Source organism: Micromesistius poutassou, assembly GCF_964030765.1.
Source record: "Micromesistius poutassou genome assembly, chromosome: 14".
Lineage (NCBI taxonomy): Eukaryota > Metazoa > Chordata > Actinopteri > Gadiformes > Gadidae > Micromesistius > Micromesistius poutassou.
In genome coordinates, this window is record NC_140284.1 from 4,537,907 (window position 1) to 4,545,323 (window position 7,417).

A 7,417-nucleotide genomic window follows, 5' to 3' on the forward strand; every position below is an offset into this window, starting at 1 on the left:
AATGCACTGTGATAATATCTGTTTCGGTGAGTGTGAGTGTGTGAGCGTGAGAGTGTGTGTGTGAGCGTGAGCATGAGAGTGTGTGAGTGTGAGTGTGAGTGTGTGAGGACGAGCGTGAACGTGTGTGTGTATGTGTGAGTGTGAGTGTGTGTGAGTGTGTGTAGAGTGTGAGCCCCTCACCCTCTCCAGGCTGTGGTGGAGCTCCATGGCCAGGAGGAGGAAGTCTTTCTTTGCCCTCAGGCTGCCGCTGAGCTCGGTGCTCCGGGCGCGGAGCTCCCCGCAGCTGGTCTGGAGGGCGTCCTCGGCGTAGTGCGAGCTCTGGACCAGCGAGTCGCCCTCCTGGGCCAGAGCCAGGGTTCGGTCCAGCAGCTCCTGTTGAGGGAGGGGGGGGGGGGGGGGGGCGTTTAGCGGTCCATTATGTAGGAGGCCCCCAACGGCTCGGGGAGGTCATTGGGACAGCGTTGTATAAATAGGGGGCGGCATTAGCTCAGGAGGTCGAGCGGGTTGAGCTGGTAAACCGCAAGGTCGCCGGTTCGATCCCCGGCTCCTCCTAGCTACGGAGTGTCGTGGTGGTGTCCCCTGAGCGAGACGCCTCCTCACCCTAATTGCTCCTGACGAAGCTGGCTGTCGCCCCGCGTGGTCGACTCCGCCGTCGGTGTGTGTGTGTGTGAATGTGTGCGTGAATGTCAGTCAACACTGTAAAGCGCTTTGGATAAAGGCGCTGTATGAATGAGGACCATTTGTATATCCTGGGACACTAATAGACCCTGGTGTGTGTCCTTGTATCAATGTAATGAAATTAAGTCTTCTACTTTTAACCCATGTCTTGTAGGTGCGTGTACTCCTTTTAGTGAGAAACTGGAGTGCCTGGTGGAAGTCACACGAACACAGGGAGAACACACAAACACACCACACGGCGGAGTTTGAACCCAGGACCTGCTTGCAGTGAGGCCGCGGTGCTGACCACTGCGCCCCCCCCCCCGCGCCGCTGTGTTAAATGTTAAGGGTCCGGTATCACTCACACAGACTTTCCCCTCATAATTGGTCAGGTCCCGGAAGATGTGGTCGGCGTGCGCAGGGCTGATGCCCACTTCGGAGAACGTTCCCAGCTTCTCAGACACCTGGTCCAGCTGGGCCATCAGCTAAACAGACAACAACAACAACAACAACAACAGTACAACATCAGTAGTGTGAGGGTCGAATGGGAGGCTACAGACTCAGAGTCTCGCTGGCTACAGGCGGGTCCGCAGCCTCAGACTTACCTCTTTGTAGTTGTGCTCAAAGTGGCGCAGTTGAAGACACTGGGTGAGTTTTGTTTGGTGCCTCGCCCAAAACTGATCGAACGCCCGCTCGGTCTCGTCCAACTGTGATAGCAGCCTGACAAGAGCCCAGAGAGAGAGAGAGAGAGAGAGAGAGAGATGAGAACAGAACAACAAGGGGGAGGGAATACAGAGGATGCTTGGGGGGGAGCGCGAGAGAGGAACCAGAACAGCAGCAGCAGTAAGGGGGGAAAAACTGATGAGGCAAAAAATGTGGTCTAGTAACTTGAGTGTGACATGAAAATGGGATTCCACTTGATTGGTTTTCAAGTTGTCACCGAGAGGGTAGAACCCGGTTGAATGCTAATGACTGACGATCAACAAATGTCACGGATGCACAAAATGTACAAAATGTAAATCTTAAAAAAATTATTATTGCTTATACGAAGGCATGTGTATGATATTAATTCGGATCAACACTAGAGTTTGGAGTCAATGTTAACTCATTTGTTATGAATAAATCGAGCAAAATATGGACCGCGAGCAAAATAAATATCGCTGGGTCCCACTACAAACATGAACCCAGCGTGGCACCCTGTGGCCTCTGTGGCTTGCTTGTGTTGGGCTGGCAAGGAGCTGACCTCTGCACCGTCGCGAGGTTCTCCAGTTCATCCTGGTTCATGTTGTGGTCCGGGTCTTGTACCACTGGCTCATTGATGCTCTCCAGCAGCCTGCTGCCCTGGGCCAGCGCTACCAGCAGATCCCCCTGAGCGCGCACACACACACACACACACACACACACACACACACACACACACACACACACACACACACACACACACACACACACACACACACACACACACACACACACACACACACACACACACACACACGTGTCACAAAAACACCCTTTCTTCAGGACACACAGCCTTAAGTGCGTGTGTACGAATGTGAATAATTCAAATTACAAAGTACTACAGATTATGCACACTTGTATTGACCGCTCAAGCATGGACAACAAGTACTACTTGGCAATGGTAGGAAAGTCCTTTTTGGAGGAAAAGTGTAACGCACACCAAATAGTGCTGGTGCTGGCTGCCGATTAAAGTCTGGTATATGAAAGAGAGGTGGCCGCACACTCCCGAGTTACAATTATCAAAGTTATTATTTAATTAATGGATCATGGTGATAACGTTTCGGCCCAACGCGGCCGTCATCAGGTCACGTACAACACTAAGACAAACCAAATGCCAAGGAAAGTCCTTTTTGGACATTAAGGTGACGACTCACACATCGTGGTGACCATACTGCACCCCGTCGAAATCACCCGGTTCAACAGCCTAGGCGAAAAACGCCAATTTCAACTTTGTTGTGTGAGTACATGGGTGGGTGGGTGAGAGACAGGGGGAGAGGGAGACTGACAGAGAGGGGGCTGTGGTCACCTTCATGCGGTCCTTCTTGCTGGTGTGGGTCCCCAGGAGGCCGGTGGTGGCCTCGATGTCGCCGGGAAGCTCCGTCTCGGCCAGCTCCATGCCGAACACCTGCAGGCTCTGAGCCGTCTTCTTCACCATCAGCGCAAAGCCCTCGATGGCCTGTGACGCAGTGACGGCGGTGACACACACACACACACACACACACACACACACACACACACACACACGGCATAGGCACGCACACACACACACACACAGGCACACACACACACACACGGCATATGCACGCACACACACACACACACACACACACACACACACACACACACACACACACACGGCATAGGCACGCACACACACACACACACACACACACACACACACACACACACACACGACATAGTCATTAAATACACATGTATGGTGACGTATCATCGGCACACTCTCTGGTTCTGATGTCCTGAACGTAAAATGTACAACAAGGCGGTTTGCTTTAAATGACGTGTGCAGAGCGGTCGGACCCACCGTGCGGTGCGAGATCCACTTCTCGTGGCAGTACTCCTGGGTTCCCCCCAGCTCCTGGGTCAGCTGACTGCGCTCTATGTAGGAGTGGAGCTCCGTCACAGAGCTCAGCATGATCACCTGCACGCCAGCACGGCACACGCAAACAGACGAACGCACACATTTCGTCCTGTCAGTCTTCAAACAGATTCTGTCCTCATCACTGCTGCGGTGACTACTGCTACAACAACTGCGTCTACTTTTCGTGCTACTATTACTACTGCTACAGTTACAGTTACTAAGTCACTACAGTTGGGTATAGGGGGTTCGACTCCCAGTCTAGAGGATCTGGGTTTGATCCCCATCCCTGAGCAAGACCCCCTACCTAACCCCTACCTGCTCCTTAATGGCAGGTGTCTGAGTTCACCGTGGTTTGCTTCGGGTGAAAGCGTCTGCTAAACGACTAAACGGTACACGGCGCTCCACCTACCGGCACCTTCATCTTGAACTCATCCTTGTTGAACTTGAAGAGGATGTCGGAGAGTGTGCGCTGCAGCAGCGCGGTGGGCCTCAGAACCAGAACCAGCTGGAGGTTCCCTGGGAAGGAGCCCTGGGGAGGAGGAGAGATGGAGGTCAGGGGAGGAGGCTCACTGCGTCGCAAAACACCAGCGGAGGCAGAGAATCGCCTGGGAGCTCTCTCTCTCTCTCTCTCTCTCTTCCCTCCTCTCCCGTCATTCAGTGGGATGCACTCGTTGTTGTTTGTCTTTAAATGCACTGTTGCACCCCCTTTCCCCCCTTCCAATTCACGTCTGTATCTCCTTTGAGTTTCTGAAAATAAATGGGTGGCAAGGAAGCTTCACTGTGATTGACTCTCTCTCTCTCTCTCTCTCTCTCTCTCTCTCTCTCTCTCTCTCTCTCTCATCTCTCTCTCTCTCTCTCTCTCTCTCTCTCTCTCTCTCTCTCTCATCTCTCTCTCTCTCTCTCTCTCTCTCTCTCTCTCCCTCCCTCCCTCCCTCCCTCCCTCCCTCCCTCTCTCGTCCCCTTCATCACCCACCTGTGTGTCCTTGGGCTTGTGACATTCTCTTAATTCTCAGCTCTGAGATGCGGCTTCTGTCAAGCAAATGTAAAATGATGACTGCAGAGCTCCACCCTGCCTTCCCAGGGCCCCTTTTACCAGGAGGGGGGACCACGACATCAGTCTTTATCGTACACAGCTGCCACTAACACCACCTAGAGGGGCCCCAGCCTTGGGGTTTGTTGTAGTAGGATGGATGGTTGGAACACACTCTCAATTGATCAATTGACATTTACATTTAATGAAGGGCATTTAGCACATTAAGCGCTTTTATCCAAAGCGACTTACAGTAAGTACATTTTGGTCATGAGAAGTGAGGACAATATATCGCCGTCGGTACAGTAAAGATGTTCGTAGAACCATGTGCAAGTACTAACAATCGCCAGGCTAACCCGTTCCCCGTATACAGCAGTGATAGCTAGCTACTGCAGATGATACACACCTTGAATAAATACAAGGGGCCTGACAATGCGCCTCCCAAAAAATTGTAACCTTCTGTCAAGGCGACGCAGCCACAAGGGGCTGTGATTGGTCCGCTCACTAGAACCCGACGCAGGACCGTAAACGTTCACTGACCATGTCGAGAGCGTCTGCGTGGTCCTTGCGTTGCGTGAACGTGGGACCATAAAGAGCCCTTTAATGCCGTCTCAAAATGCTATCGCTTTTAACTGTAACTACGACCCAAGCCACTAGAGGCTGCTAACGGGAAACCTTCCATTTGTTTACTTCGATATTGAACAGAACACATGCAATGGATGGGTGCATATAAGAAGTATAAAACGTTGACGGCTAGGAATTGGCTAGGACGTAGGGTCCACAAGGGGTAAGCTACGCTGGAGCACTGCAGTTGTTGTTAATGCCGGCTTAATTAGCTAATGACCCGCGTGCTGTGGTTGAGGAATGCTGTCCTAGGCAGAAAAAGACATGAGTGCCTCATTAACAAGCAGGCCCCCCACTCTGGATGTGGGGCTATTAAGGGAACTTAAGGGATCAATTCAACGTTTCCTACTGCTGGAACGGATTAGAAAACTAAACTGTGCTGCACCACCGGTAGAGTAGAAAAATAATGACATTTTATAAGGTCTATTGAATGCGGTGAAGACATCTAGGCCGGTTTACTGATTACTAGAAATAAGTAATGAAATGAAAGACGAATGGAATTAGGAAATAACAAGTTATGAAGTGAAAGATGAATGGAATTAGGAACATAACAAGTAATGAAATAAAAGATGAATGCAATTAGGAAATGACAAGTGATAGAATTAAAAGCGGAATGAAATGAATGTTGTGGAATGTTTTTTTTTTTAATGGCGGTTAACCACCACGGACGGACGAGGACGGGGAGAGGGGCACCGGGGACCCAGGGCCACTCCAGCCGTGGATAGTGCGGACCGCCTTTGGCTGCAACGGTCACGCTTCACCCAGGCGTTGTTCTTTGATAACAGGAGACACTGTGCACCTCACTCAGACACATAGCTGTTCTCTCTCTCTCTCTCTCTCTCTCTCTCTCTTCTCTATCTCTCTCTCTCTCTGTCTCTCTCTCTTTTTAACACACACACACACACACACACGCATGCACACGCACGCATGCACACACACACACACACACAACAAACAGTCTTTTTTATCATCACAAAGCCCTTGATGGAAGAACAGAAGACGCGCGCACACACACACACACACACACACACACACAACACACACACACACACACACACACACACACACACACACACACACACACACACACACACACAACCACACACACAACACACACACACTCCCCTCAGGACAGACTGGAGGGGGAGTGGTCTGAATAATGTGTGGAGAGATATCTGGAACTTCCTGACTGACGCTGGCGCTACGGGCCTTAATGGAGGACACCTCTCCCCCTCCCCCTGTCCTTCACAGAGATGCTACCTGCTTCAACCACCTGAATAAACCCCCCCTCCTCACCCACAACCTACCCTCGCAATCACACTGAATGGGTCATCTCTCACGTCAGACAGAGCCAAGAACTATGGCCGCAGGGGACCATCGTCATTGCATATCAATCATGATTAAATTACACATTCACATAAGCATGCATTCACACTTGTTTACATACATACATACATACATACGTACACATACACACACATGTTTACATACATACATACATACATACGTACACATACACACACTTGTTTACATACAGACTCACACACACACACACATACACACAAGCATGCATTCACACTTGTATACACACACACACACACACACACACACACACACACACACACACACACCACCACACACACACACACACCACACACACACACACAAGCATGCATTCACACTTGTATACACACACACACACACACACACACACACACACACTTACACACACACCACACACTTACACACCGACTCTGAACAAACAGCGTGGTGTGCAGTCAGTTGCACACTGCTTTTCCCTGACTGCGGGCGGCTGACCTCCTGAGTGAGCGTCATCTATCATCCTCTGGGCTGACCTCAACGTTTCCAGAGCCCAGATGGGCGCTGATGAGGAGCAGCTCCCCCTCAGCGCAACACGTGCCGGCCTTCATTAGCCCCCGGTCATTGGTGTGTGGATGGAACCACCGGCAGAGCTCTGTGGATTAATAAAGCTCCATTCAATTCAAAAGAGGAGGAGGAGCGCGGGGGCCTCCCCCACGTCCCCCGGGGGGTCACCTCTCCCCTCTCCCCTCTCTTTGAAGCTTCAAACCGTTCTTCTTTTGTTCCTTTTCTCAGCGTACAGCTGTAGTGGATAATATCATTGTTTTTTTTCTTTTGTGTGTGTAGGATTTTTCTTTTTATGGTTATGTATTTTGACGTGTTTTTTTTTCATATGTACATATGTATACGCTGCTTTTACAATAGAACAATTTAGGGTTTCCTCTGTGTGTCCCGACATATAGCTTTGGTGTTTGGTGCGTAGCCACGCATGCACTATGTCATATAAACACAGGAGGGTCATTGTGCATTATGTCAGGATGAGGGCACCGGTGGACCCCTTCACCGATGGTTTAAAACCATTGGTCACCATGGAACTCTGTAGTTACTTGCTTATTTGTGTTTGTTTGTGTTGTGAAATGAAAGAAAAAAGAACAACACACTGGCAT

The 7,417-nt window shown here is 50.5% G+C and overlaps 1 pseudogene across 1 annotated transcript in view; it reads right to left on the reverse strand.

Annotated features, from left to right (window-relative positions):
- The window catches only part of LOC311358337 (guanine nucleotide exchange factor DBS-like), a 31,430-nt pseudogene that overhangs the window by 11,369 nt on the left and 12,644 nt on the right, over positions 1-7,417 (reverse strand). Inside the window, exons 4-10 of the transcript XR_014684183.1 lie at positions 3,687-3,882; positions 3,221-3,337; positions 2,705-2,854; positions 1,901-2,025; positions 1,263-1,377; positions 1,023-1,142; positions 181-372 (exon numbers count right to left, since the gene is read on the reverse strand). The product of XR_014684183.1 is annotated as a guanine nucleotide exchange factor DBS-like (transcript). The remainder of the gene's footprint in view (positions 1-180; positions 373-1,022; positions 1,143-1,262; positions 1,378-1,900; positions 2,026-2,704; positions 2,855-3,220; positions 3,338-3,686; positions 3,883-7,417) is intronic.